Source organism: Filicampus tigris, chromosome 1 (genome assembly GCF_054856515.1).
Source record: "Filicampus tigris isolate MCC_2025a chromosome 1, RoL_Ftig_1.0, whole genome shotgun sequence".
In the NCBI taxonomy this organism is placed as follows: Eukaryota; Metazoa; Chordata; class Actinopteri; order Syngnathiformes; family Syngnathidae; genus Filicampus; species Filicampus tigris.
Genome location: NC_141217.1, coordinates 22,483,304 through 22,497,995, shown reverse-complemented (window position 1 = coordinate 22,497,995; position 14,692 = coordinate 22,483,304). Strand labels below are relative to the sequence as shown.

The 14,692-nt window shown below is 40.3% G+C and overlaps 1 protein-coding gene across 1 annotated transcript in view; it reads right to left on the bottom strand.

Annotated features, from left to right (window-relative positions):
• The window catches only part of sema3b (sema domain, immunoglobulin domain (Ig), short basic domain, secreted, (semaphorin) 3B), a 71,905-nt gene extending 57,633 nt beyond the window's left edge, over positions 1-14,272 (bottom strand). Inside the window, exon 1 of the mRNA XM_086026838.1 lies at positions 13,989-14,272. The gene's annotated coding sequence lies outside the window, so the exon portion shown is untranslated. The remainder of the gene's footprint in view (positions 1-13,988) is intronic.
• Positions 14,273-14,692: the final 420 nt, after the last annotated feature.

Here is a 14,692-nt window from a genome sequence, read left to right as displayed (position 1 = left end):
ATACTATATGAACACACTGGCCACATGCACACGGTCCTGACATTTCAGATTGCGCATTAGTTAATGTGGAAAGACGTCTGGGCTGAATTACCACTACACCTAATGACTATTTCATGTCAGGAGAAGAGGAAAAGGAGAGTGGAGGAAGAGAGGCCAGCAACTAAATACACGGAAGAATTCCTTCCTGACTTGTGTCCTCTTGGTGTCCTTGGTTTATGCAACTTGTTCTCATGGCAATTTAGTACAAAATCTCACAGTCGATGAAAGACAATTTTGAGCTTTGGAGGGAACATGCTCGGTGTCAAAGTCAAAACCCAATGGTCATATGTCTCTAAAATGTGATCTTGTGCTGTGAGCTGTGTTGAGTAATTTTTCCTTCCTGAATAAATGTTGAACCTTCTCAATACTTAAATCTGTGAATCCCTGTGAGGTCAACACTGAGTTCTGCTGACTCTATAAATGTAAATGAAATTGCTTTTTATTTGCCTTTTTTTTGTGGGTTATATGTAATGCAACCAAAGAAGGATTCCGGAGATGACAAAGAGGAAAAATGTGATGATGACCATGGAAATGGAAATTCAAGTTATTATGACACAAGAAATGCAGTAAGTGTTCCAATCGAATTCCTGATATTATTTCAAATAATAACAGGGTGAAGAGGGTTTGATTGAACGTTGTCCATACAGATAATAAAGATTTTATGATTATTTCATTGATTTCATATGATTTAAAAAACAAATTCGCTGGTTTACCAGTTACAGCTCTCATACTTTAATTTAGCCTTTAAATTGCATTCAATCCGTGGATGCAAACTGGGTTTCATGAAGCTACAGATGCACCCTAATTATTCATTTGTCATAGACAGTAGCCTAGTGTACTTAGGTACATTTGATGACCGTTAAATAGTCATAGAAAGAAGATCATAATGAGAAGGCTGTTCGGTTTACGCTCAACGCTTGACTGGCTTTACGAGCAATCTTGCTTTCACAAGCACTCAACACCCAACTTGCCATCCCTGCTCTTCAGGATGACATGAACACAGAGTTACATTCCCACAGTTACACTTCTGCAAAGCACATGTGTAACATGACGGCCATGAACAGATTAAAGGGGAATCCTGAAATCCCAGTGTGTTTAAAGTGCTCTGGTGTGTGACGTGCTAATGAAAGATTTCAGTGACATGCAGCAATTCGCCATCTGTGCAGTATTATGTCAATGGTACTGTACTGTATGTTTCTGTTGAGCGGGAAAAGCTTTTCCTTTTTTTTTTTTTCATCTTTTTTGTGACTTGTTTAAGAGAAGAGGAAAGTGCAAAGAGAAGAATATACACAGGACGTCAGTGGATTCTACTAAAAGTAGTAAGACTCCAGCGTTACTCGTTACGAAGGTTCATAGATAGTTTTATATTGGCAGTCTCAAGTGTCATACAAGTATAAAAACATAAATATGATAGTTGAGAATGCTAAAGAAGTGAAATGTATGAGGCACTATTGATAGTGATTGACTTCTTTTCTACATGTGTTAAAAGGGGGCATTGCTCAGTGGTAGAGTGGTGCTCTCCCAACTCAGAGGTTGTGGGGTTTGCTCCCTGGCCCCTGTGACCAAGTCAAAGTGTTCTTGAGCAAGATACTGAACCTCCAGTTGCTCCTGATCCAGCGTCATCAGCAGATGAATGAGGATTCATTGTTAAAGGAGGTGGAAATGCTACACAGGTTATACAAGTGAAAGCCCCTTTGACTTAACACATTTCATGTACAATCAATTGAAAAAAGGTTTTTGATGGAGATAGTTGGACCATGGAACAAATTGTGTCCATGATTTCCTGTGTACAAGTTATCAATCCCTGCACTGATTCTGATTACAATGAACAATACGAAGCCTTGCATACAATTGTATATGTGTTCAAGTGCCAACATAGGCTCAGCAAAGAATTATACGAATTCACTTTTTTTCTCCTTTAAACTTCCCCTTTGAGAAATATGAGGATGTTGGATGCAATGATGGATTGTACATAAACATATGGGGTATATGAAGGCTGTGTAAAGGCCCCTCACCCACATGAGACAAGAGCCAATTCTCTTTTCCACTTCATAGTCAGTGGTCACATGAAAGACTGCTGTCTCTTCATTTGGCAATTAAAAACATATTCCATGTCTATTTTTTCAACAGTCCTTTGTGACTCCAGTCTGTAAGCCATCAAGGTGTCCCAAAGGAAGGTTTGCGGTAAAAGTTGGGAAGGAACTCAACATGATTATCAATAGGCCTGTTAATGTTTTGATTCATCTTAAAGGGGTAGTCGAGTCCAAAATGTTCTTTACAATATGTTCCATGCGCCCCCAGAAGTCTAAACACAATATTCTGATTAATATTGTGGAATATGAATTAACCAGCAAAATTCATCCGTTTTTAACCATTTCAGGGTGCGGCCATTTTGCCACTTGTTGTCGACTGAAACTGACATCGCAGTGACTCGGCTTGCGAAAGTCACATGCATGGCCAAAGCCAGAAAACAGATGAGCCATGAGGTTACCTGAGCCCTTCGGCACTGTGATGTTATTTCACTTGACAGCAAAACACAACCACTAGTTAAGTTTTAAAAGTAACCAGTGGACTGCTGATATTTGTGGATTATTTGATAGTGTGCAAATCAAGTTGAAAAGGTAAACAGAACCCCGCCCCCAACGTCTCTTTCCAAAAGACCAAACCCCGAGTGCTCCCAAACACATTGTATCGTGAGTAGCGAGTCTACCACGTGTCAAATGTCTTTTCCACAAGATCCGTCCGAGCCTACGACCCAAATTCTTTATCTGTGCATCTGAAAATGTCATCTTGCTAATGGTTGCTAAAGCTGCTGCTCATACATGCAGTACTACCTCACATGCTTCCTGCCCTGGAACTAAAGCCCTGAAGCGCACATGCACTGTGCGCGTGTGTGTGTGTGTGTGTGTGTGTGTGTGTTGAACAATAGCCAAAATGCTTTTTCACTACTAGTGCACATGCAGCCACTCACAATTTAGACACATCATTCATTACAAACTGTCATTGTTCTTTGTGTGTATGCTAGTTTGTGGGACAAACCTCGCCGGTGGATGCGTGACAAAAACGCACACACAAAAGTGAGGCACGCCCATCCCCATCCCAAAGTGCAGTGCAGCTAGTGGAGGAGGATGCTCTCTGAAGGTGAACCCCAAAGGATTTGCTTCATGTGTGTCTCTCCTTTCAAGTCTATATTTGAGTGAGAATCTTGCCAACCGGCCCCAGAAAACAATGAAAAGCACAATACCTAGAAAGCTACCCATTTCAATACATGAGTCATTTCCACATTTTGTAATCTAAATGTGTTGTTGTTGTTGTTGTTTTTCTGTAAACTGGGTGTATCAAATGTTTGGGAGACACTGATTTAATGAGAGGGGGGTTGAAAAGAAGGATGGATGTAGCTTTTATTCAAAGGAGGGGAAGCCAAATTGGAAATGTGGCATGATCCCACCCCCTCCTGGGACCCCTGAGTCAATTAGCCTGCCTGGTGGAGCTGCCAAGAGGCTGAGTAGCGGGGAAGAGAAGCCTGGGGGGTGGGATGCTGGTGGTAACGATAGTGGTCTCAGTGACTGCAAGGCAAAGGGCATCAGCAGGGGAAACTTGGAGCGTATTTTATTTTAATGTTATCGTTTCAACAATTCAAATCCATTTGTTTTTACAGAAGCATAGAGTAATAATTTAGTGAGGTATACAGGCCAAACTTTTAGATGGGTTGTATTGTATTGTTCTGGCAAAAACTGATTTGGTACATGATACACCTGCAGGGTTCCTACCTTGCAAATTTTGCGTGTAACCCAACTACTTATCTTTCGCAGAAATGCCCGCTATATTGCGGAACACGGCAGTTTATTCCAATATAATTCCATGAAGTTTTTACGGTAGCCTATACGTATTGCTCCTTATTAATGCTTCTCACTCGTGGGAAACGAGAGCCTCACTCGCTGATGCACTTTTCATCCTTTTATTGAACCCGGGAGAACAGTTAGACGCAAATAAAATGAGCACACCAACACGGAGGTTGCTCTCGGCCACAGCTCACGCCAAATAACTCACACGCAGACTCACACCCCATCCCAGCAGTGTTTAGATTTGCCACTTGTATTTCTGCGCTTCGCTTGTATACCTCAAGAAGAGCGCACACCTTGGTTTTTTTTTTTTTTTTGCGACTTGAGGTCAAATGAAACAAGAAAACTCACTGAAAATTGAGCACCGACAATGAGCGAGCTCTCTGCTGAGCAAACGATCTCAAATAACATTTTGCTCAGCAGATAGCTCAAGTGAAAACCTCAGTGACATGTAATCCGAATGAATGTTGATTTAGTTAGAGAGGAAGCGACAGGATGATGAACAAGCTTCACTAATAAGCAGATCACCACTGAGAGCCATCAAAATGAAGCATTACTGACATTCCGTCATCATTCCAATAGCAATGCAAGTGTCTTTTACTCTGCTAGTTATCCTTTTCCATCTGTCGGCCCCAAATGTTATTAACTCATTCGCTGCCAGACATTTTCAGACCCTTTTACCCTAACCTTTGATAAAAGTGGTAGTTTATCGAAGTTGTTAGTCCGAAATGCTAACAGAAGCCCGTTTAAAATGATTGTCGGACCGACCTGTAGGCGATTATTATTTGGTCCGGCTGGACAAAATGGTGGATAGACGGACGGCGGAAGGGTACCCCGGCTATAGCGGAAGGGGGTAAACGTACGGCAAATATTTGGTAAAATTCCCAGCTCTGCATTTAATGTTTTATAACTTTCAAGCGGCCTGAAAAGATGGTCCCTTTCCGACCTCATTCCTGTGTGTTTATCTCAGTAATGACGTCCAAGGATGGTTATGAGTCATGAACTCTGTTTATGTTCTTCTCAGGTGCACAAGATAAGTAACGAGGTTAAAAGGCGCACTTCCACAATATCTGATCAGATGAAATGAAAATATACATTTGTTGTCAATCATCTGCTCAAAACGGTACATTCATTATCTCAGGTTGTCTGTGTCTGCTTTATTGAAGCAAAATACTGACGCTCGGCTAGTCTTCACTGAGTTGTGAGTCTTTCCCCGCTCCAAACAAAGTAAATGATGTTGAAAAACTGTAGAAAAAGTGCAGTGGAACCTTTAAATATAGATAGATAGATAGAGAGAGAGAGAGAGAGAGAGAGAGAGAGAGAGAGAGAGAGAGAGAGAGAGATAGACTTTATTCATCCCGTTAGGTAATTTACATCATCAGAGTAGCAATATTCACAATTACACGCATTAAAAAAATAGAAGCAACCATCAAAGAAAAAAAACGTAACACAGATATAAAAACAGCTTTGCGGGATCTCTGGGAAAAATTTACATTGGTGATAGCGTAGAAGTGTCTAGTAGTGTGTATTTACACTGGTGTTTGGATTAGGAAATTGTGCAATTTTCAACCAAGATTTTCAGTAAAAATCTGCCTCTAAAGTTACACAAAACATCTGAGTGCATGCATAAAGTCCGATTTTTTTTTGGAGGGGATGGGGCTGTTAAGAAGGGATTGAAGGCCAAAAGTCAGAAACTCAACGAACAGATACTGCAGCCTCATGTTATGCACCCCCTCATTCATTACTGGCATCATCTTTGTCTTTGTGCTGGGGATACTCTACACTCTGTAGAGTCTTTGTGTGCATGTGTGTGTGTGTGTGTGTGTGTGTGTGTGTGTGTGTGTGTGTGTGTGTGTGTGTGTGTGTGTGCGTGTGGTCGTGGTGGTGTTCATGGTTGCAAACGGATGGCAGGTGACTTGAGTGACAGGCTAGTTGGGGGTGAGGAGGATATGGAGGCGAGGCACGTCCCATCTTATCTGACAGGCACACTGCAGAACAGCAAAATCCCTTGCATAAGCCCCCGGAGCTTGCCTATGGGACATCATGTGCGTGTGTGCGTGCGCGTGTGTATGTATGCTTGCTCTGGAACAGACAGTTACTGAAACTATACGGGTGCTTGCTTATGCGTAACATTAAGCACATGTGTGCGTGCGTGCGTGTGTGTGTGTGAGCTTTTGTGACAGGGAGAGTGAGAATCTCGTTAGTTTCCCCATCTCTGTGTAGAGCTTCCTAATTCCTCCTCACCTTCAACAGTACATCACTGCTCAAGGTGATCCGACAGGACGGCACCCTCCCCCTTCTCTATTACACACATATGCACACACACACATCAGCAAGACACATGGAAATACGTGAACATCTCTCATAAGAAAATCGAGACTACACACACATCAGCAAGACACATGGAAATACGTGAACATCTCTCATAAGAAAATCGAGACTAGAGGTGTGTGTGCAACTTTTGCTGTGTAAGTAATAAATGATAATGTGTTTGGTTTTTTTTCTAAATAGGGGTTCCCCCGCCTATCTGTGAGAATTGGCCGATTTTAGTTTTGAAACTTATGTCCACTTATTCGCTGAAACACTCACCTTTTCACAGTTTTTGTGAGCTTTTTTTTTAGCTTTAGTTCCTTCTTTTGGAATCTTGGTGCCAAGGAACCATGTTTGGATGACACATCTCAACTGAGAGACAAGCTTATTAGGTCAGGGAGGAGAAAAACGACAACCTTTTATCTCCACTTTTTGACTTTTTAGCATTATGAGATTCTTCGTGTTTTGCATTACTAAATGTGCAGAGCTAAACAATCAACAAGCACATGTTTTATAATGCCCGATTAATAATCTCCATATTCCGCCGGAGCTGTTCACACATGCTTTCCATACTGTACTAAACATCCTCTATTGACTTTGCTTTGACGAGAAAAGACTCGCAGTCAAGGCATCATAAGGGTTCTGAACATGGTTTAAGCAGATGAGTGGCAAAGTTGTTTGATGTTTTTTCAGATTGATGCATGAAGTATATGCTTAAGCCTTTCACAACATTTCTCCGTATTACGGCGGCACCTGGGCCATGAGGATTTACTTAAATCCGCCTCTTAATAACACTACGATCATGTCACAATAATAAAATCCATCAAAACTACAGAAAAACGCACTAGAGTGTAACAGCAACTATACATCACCTGGAGCAGTTCAGAATCAATATTTAGCTACTAATGTGACAATAATATTCAGAAAAAATGAATCAAATATTGTACATCATAGTCACCAGGGATGATTGACTGATACATTTATGAATATGCGCAGATCACTACAGATGTATTTTGCGAGTGACCGACCAATCAGAGGGATGAAAAAAAACACGGTCATTGTTGGCCAGCTCATTGGCCTTGAGAAGACAAATGTGAAGTCTTATTGGTTAAGGAAACAGCCCCCTTGCTAATACAGTTGAGGTTAAATTTGCCAGCAGTAGTGATTCTGAAGACCTTGGGCAGATTAGATTGACACATAAAGGTTTAAATCTGATTAGACAAAGGTACTGGAAGCACTGCAGCCAAGAGAAATGCTACAAAATGAAGAGTGTAAACTGCTGGGAATAAATACATACAATTTTATCTAAGAAATATTAGACATAAGGTTGCAAATATAGCTCAGTCCTTCTGACAGTGAGCAGCAAGCAAGCATAGAAAGCCTTGCTGGCCATGGCTAACCACTACTGCCTTGGTGATGACAGTTAGAAGAAAGAGACATGTTTGTGATTTCCAGCACTCTAAACCATTGTTTCACTGTCACAGGCTTTCTTGACTTGAAACTCAGTTTGAGGTTTCCTAACAATAACCCCCTGTTGCTTGACTACAAGTAACACATCCATCCTTCCTCTGTGAACATTCTTCTGATGGTGAAGGAAGATTGGCCAAGTGTGTCCTCAGGCCAACCTTAACCTCAGACCTATCAGCAAGTTTAAATTACTGTATTTCCTTATCTGTTGACAAGAGGTCCCACTGTTAATAACTAGGCTGATCCTTCACCGCATCTGTGAAGACACACCTAAATTAATTTCCCCAGGTAGTATTGTGCAAAAAAAAAAACAAACACAAAAAATGTTATTAAGATACTATTCATTGGATGCAGACTATTGAAGTACTTAAGACAGCCTTGTCATGAAATTTCACAGTTTAATATGTATGGGTGGTATGTGTAAATACTCGAGAAGGGATGGGTGACATTCATGACATCCTTTATGGATTTCTGATCAAGCTCAACCTCTTTTTACATACTGCGGTTTTGGACACTCATGTTGTTTTTCTGTAGCACCTCCCTTAAAGATATTACATCTCCAGTTTAGAGGTTTACTGCACATCAATAAAAGCGTTATCTACTTCTATCTTCTATCTATCCAAAAATATGCTTCCTCTGTGTCCCTTTAACTGACCTCAGGTTCAACTCATGTGTTATCATAATATCCCATGTGTGTATCATATTTACACATATCATATGACACCGTTAAAATGACACCCATTATCTTACACAAGAGCTTCAACCATTTGACCTCCTTGCATACTGCATGAGCTGGCTGTATCTTAACCCAAATTTATGTATGTGTGTGTGTGTGTATATATATATATATATATATATATATATATATATATATATATATATATATAGTATGTGCTGTCAAGCGATTACTATTTTGTAACTAATTAATCACAAAATTTTACATAATTGATCGCAATTAATCATGTTCTAATCGCACTTTTTGATCCTTGAATATGATTCTTTTCCTGGAAAATATAACTGTCAAACGCACTAAAGACACACAACTAATATGGTAAATTTGGCTTTGCAAAGTACACAAATTATTTTGGATTTCTCCAATGAGCCTGTCGTTGACACTCTCTTCTAAGTTTGGCTGCAATGTGAGCAGAGGTCAGCTGCCACAGGATGTAAATGAAACTGAGTTAACTGAGTTAATATTTTTTAGCGCTCTATAAAATTGAAATTACTCTCCATAGTGAATATATATACATATATATATATATATATATATATATATATATATATATATATATATATATATATATATATATATATATATATATATATATGCAAAAATCTCTTTGTCTACATACACACTGACCACATTTGCCTTGATTTTTTTTGGTAATCCAGTATTTAGTGGATATGATACGATTGAATAAAATAAAAATAATAACATGTTTGCCATATTGAATACAATCTCCTTCGTGCATACAGTATATGCATAGGTAGAAGGATGAATAAACATAGCCCAATGAAAGTTTGATGCATAAACAGGCTTTCGCTTTTCATTTGACTTAGAGAACAACCTCGACTGTCATCTGTCCCCTCTGGCTGCATAAAAAGAAGTCAGCATTTCAAGACAGCAGACACACTACATTAAATATTTCAAACAAAGGGAACTTGGCATTGGTTCTCTCCCTCTCTCTCTCTCTCTCTCTCTCGCATATGTATATATATATATATATATATATATATATATATATATATATATATATATATATATATATATATATATATATATATATATATATATACACATATATATATATATATATATATACACAAACCAAGAATGAATAATAGTCACAAACATGAAAGAACCATGCACCATGCAAATCCTTTGTCATTCACACGTGTGTGGCCAGTTAGATAGCTGACAGGGAAGAATTAGGGAAGAAGGTTAATGGGTTTTCAGTGAGTAAGGGGTTGAAATGGGGGTTAATGGCTTTTAGGGTGTGGTGGTGGATCACTGACAGTCATGACCTCAAACATAAAGTTACCTTGGCTGTCGGTGGGCAATCAGCAGAGGCACCTTGAACTCGCACAGCGGGTTAGATAAATGTCTACTTTGTAGCGACAATGTGAACACAAGGGCCAATGCATCATGTGAGCAGGTGCACAATACTGCCTGTCCTCCAGAGATTATGTCAGTCCCTTGTTTTGAGCGGCATTCTCACACACTTCCGGCAACATGCAACACCGGCTGGGTTCCTAATATACAGGCTATCACAACTTACAATCACAATATCATCTCAGCATGAAGAGATACATGTAAAATAACACAACACTAACCCTCATAAAAGATTAGTTCTGAAGCCAGAACTATCACAATTGTCAACACTATTTTATCAAGGTCATGGGCCATTTTTTTTTTCACGTTAGATTTCAGTGCTTTGAGGTCGGATCAGGTCAACTCTAGTGAGCTATTTTCTACTTTCTGGCAGTCTTGAATGCAGCATATAAACAACTCCAGTGCATAAACCTCAATATATACAATATATTGCTCCGCTGCTAACGTGGACTTGTGTGGTATGATAATGGAAGGGTTACAACGCAGGTCAAAGTGGCTTTGGGTGGGGAATGTTACAAAGACCAGCAAGACCTGGGATTACAGGACTGAATAGATGAGATGACAGACAAAACGCACACCTGCAAGCCCTCCCACAGGGGAAAAACATCAGCGAAGGATGGGGAAAGATTATGATTGTTTGCTTCACGTAGAAAAAAGACAGTAATAAAAATACAAACATGAAGCTTTATGAAGGCTGATGATAGTGAGAGCTGGAGAAGGGGATGAAGACCCACGCTGTGGATTTGGGAGATAATCAGTAGAAAAGGACAAAGGGTCAAATGAAGTTAAGAGAACAAAAGTGGGAGAGGATCTTAAGGCTGTGGTGCACAATAACCACTCACAAGTCCGGGACTTAAATAATGCTGACCAATGAAAAGCATGTACATTAATGCCTTGAGATATAAGTTGATTTTGTTCCGTGACCACACTCGTAACGCAAAACATGTTTTTAGATAAACTTGCCCACTGAAATGAATAGACAAGCCATTCATCTCCTCCAGCCTCATGTGGTTGTTTTAAAAACACAATCATTTTCTATGTTAAGTGTGATAGTAAACGTCAACTGGGAGTGGCATTTAAAACATTTTTTGATTTGTCAAACTGCTGCCAATTTTAAAGTGAGTTGAGCTGCCAACCTGCAGCACTTGTATCTAAAATGTCTGCCCACAAGTCAAAGCAAAAAAAAAAAAATCAACCAAAAGGCAGCTCACATCACAAAAAAAATGTCAGGTCACTAGTATCTCAAGGCAACAGTGTATCTTCATATTCTGAGATATTTTTCATTTGATCCACTTTTCTTTGTTTTCCTGATCAAACAAAAAAAAAATAACTTGAGGGCATTGGAAACCCAGCAAAAGTCTCATTTGGATCATAACTAGCAGATGAATGAAAAGTAGCAAAACACTTCTTTGTTTTTATAAAATGAGAAAATTGTATAAACCTTCAAAACATCCATCCATCCATCCATTATCTGTACCGCTTCTCCTCACGAGGGTCGCGGGGCGTGCTGGAGCCTATCCCAGCTGTCTTTGGGCAGTAGGCGGGGGACACCCTGAACTGGTTGCCAGCCAATCGCAGGGCACACAGAGACAAACATCCGCACTCACAATCACACCTAGGGGCAATTTAGAGTATCCAATCAACTTACCATGCATGTTTTTGGAATGTGGGAGGAAACCGGAGTGCCCGGAGAAAACCCACGCAGGCACGGGGAGAACATGCAAACTCCACACAGGGAGGCCGGAGCCGGGATCGAACCCACGACCTCTGAACTGTGAGGCGGACGTGCTAACCAGTCGACCACCGTGCCGCCACCTTCAAAACAATATATATGTATTTCTTTCTTTTTCAGATCAAAATAATAAAAAAAGCAGAAATACAAAAACACAACAATGGTACACATCCACCTCCACTCTCAAAGTCAAAGAATGGGATGGCTATGTTCTGCTCTGACTGAATTCATAACAAGATGAATCCTTCAAATCCAAGACTGACAAAAAAACATATTTTACATATGTTTTTCATATTTTTCACACTTTGTTTTCGTAGTTTGGCTGGTCCTGCAAATGGTACTCACGTGCGACTTGTACATATGGTATCAAAATTAGAGTTCGGACTGGCACCCAAAATCCCTTGGCTGCATTCAGAAATTCACTGTGACACCTTAACACCACTCTGACAGTGTGTGTGTTCGCAAAGGCAGCGCACACTACCCTCCCATTGATTTATGAACACAGCCTATGTTATAAATCAATTCGCAGATCATTCTAGATCTCTACTGCCTGATGCACTAGGCACCTGCCGAACTCGCGGATGCCGCATGCTAAACAAAGTGGTGGTAATGCACCAAATGTATTTGCCAACCACTAAAAGAAATGAGAAGAAATGGAAGAAGAAGAGGTAGTACTTTGGCCACAAAGTGAAGTTATATTCTAGTTAAGGTAAGCCTTTTTAAACTAAAAAGAAAAACTTTTACGTAGTTAGAAGCAGAGGTTTCTGGAACTTGTTTGCTGCTGTCAACACAATTAGGGAATGTAAATTCTGGGTTCGAGTCCGAGCTCTACTGTTCTTGGTCTTGTTATTTGACAAATACATTTCCCCAAAAATGTGACTTATACTTGGGAGCCATTTATAGTCTGAAAATTACGATAATTGTCAAATTTATTAATTCAAATAAATAGTAAGCCTGGCTATGGCTTCAAGTCAAATATCCAGAACTGGGCACTTTACCCTTTTTTGCCGGTCCGTCCTCCATCCGTGACCTGGGTACCCTTCCGACCTCATCCCTCCATCCTTATTCATAAAAATTGTCATTCTGCGACCCCGTCCGTCCTTGTCCTTTTAAAGCACTTCCGTCCTTGCATTCGGTCGATCCCCCCCCCCCCCAAAAAAAAGAAAAACCTCAGTGCACTCATGAAGATTATTTAAACATTATTAGCTGGGTAATTTCCTGTGCACATCCACTTAAGGGATGGGAGTATCGTCAGTGGATTGAATTGTTTAACCAAGATAGCATTTAGCTGCAACACAAGACCGTCGTGATGTGATGAAGATGATGATGATGCCGACCGGAGCAAGCCAGGGGACATCAGGAGAATTAAGATTGAGTAATTACACAATATTATTGCATTTAAGGCAAGACGCTTTCAGTTTTTATAAAATGATTATTGCAAAGTAACGCATAGTGATTTGAAAAGGAAACAAAGACTTCCCCTTGCGGGTTGTTTAAATGTGTACGCTGGTAGAGATTTTTACAGTCTAAAGAGGTCCCACACAAGGACATACTTTGTATGCAAAGGGATAAGGTACTAAATGTTAACAGTTGGTTAACAAAACAAAATTGCTATCCCGGATTACACACACAAGACAGGCTGGGTATGTTTCTAAATGGCATCCTGACTCCTGTGGCATTATCCATGGTATGTATAGAATCACTAGAGGCCAGAATATGCATGTGCAATGTGACTACTGGGAAGCACATAAAAAGCCTTTTGCAGGCAATTAAGGAAGGCGCCTCCGTAGAAGAGAACATGCAGTGGTCTTGCTTTTTAAAAGGACCCAATACAACACGTTCAGTCCGTGCTTGACCCTGTTAGGGACGAAGGGAGAGGGACGGACGAAAACCCACTTCCGTTCTTGCTTACTCTGTCCTTTTTAAAAGACTTCTCATCCTCTTACCGTTTGTCCACGAAATGGGCATCCATCCACAAAATGGGCGTTTATCCTGGGACGGAATGCCCAGCTTTGCAAATATCAGGTTATGAAGCAACAAATCATGCATAAGGTTTACACAAATCCATTACACATTTACACATCCATCAAAAAAAAAAAAACACAAAATATATTTTCAAAAGATGTTTAACTCATTCACTGACAGACATTTTAGGATCCCTCTTTTGACCCTTGTTTGAAAAAAAATTGAAAAAATATAAACATGTTCCTGGGATTGAATGGCTGGACTGTGAAAAGACAAATAATGGCAGTGAATGAGTTAACGTAACTTAGCAAAACTTTAAACATGTTGACCCATTTGGTCAGAGCAATAGAATAAAGATATCGGACACACCTGCACACACCTTCGCTATCTCTCTCCCACAAACGCACACACACAAAACTTCCTCCATCAGTTACTCATTGCAGACAAACCGCTGCATGACAAAACATACAAGCCAGTTGATATAAGAGGGCAAAGGCCCAGCAGTAAAGGCGTGTCTCACCTTAGTCACCAGCAGCTCCTCTGGCTTGTGTCCCGCCTGTGTCGTCAGCCTGGTCTGACTCCCCTTGGCAGGTGCCAAATACTCCACGAGGTAAACGGGCAGCAAACGGAAGCTGTATCCTCAATCTTTTCTTAAACTCTGTACTATACTCCTCTCTCAGGGTGCTGCTGGCATTTTTACAGCTGCATATTATTTGCCTTTGTGTGTATGAGTCGACAGAACTCCAAGGCTCCCGGAATTCCCGGAGTCCCGTGCTGGGAGAGCAAGTGTGGTTTCGCTCCTCTCTGTCCTTCCTCTTGGAGAGAGGAGGGGGTGGGACGCCACACTGGAGCGGATTCCAGATCGTTCTCTCTTTCCTCCACCTTTTCTTTTTTTCTTGCTCCCATCCAAAGTCCCATTCCCACTCTCCTAACTTGAATCACACCTTCAGGATGTAAGGGTACGCAGCAACAATGGAGGGTTTGTTTTTTCACAACAAAAATATCAACATAGCCCTAAATAGGTCCAAAAACTACTTCAAAATGATAATATGTATGCCTGGCCAAGAGTTGTCAATGACAGTGTGAAGAAACTAAAGAATTTCATATTCTAAAGCAATTCCAGTTCCATGGTGTTTTAATAACATGTCTGTGAAATACTAAAAAAAAATAAAAAAAAATAAAAAAATAAAAAGACATTTTTAGAGCCCCTACTTCTTGTCACAT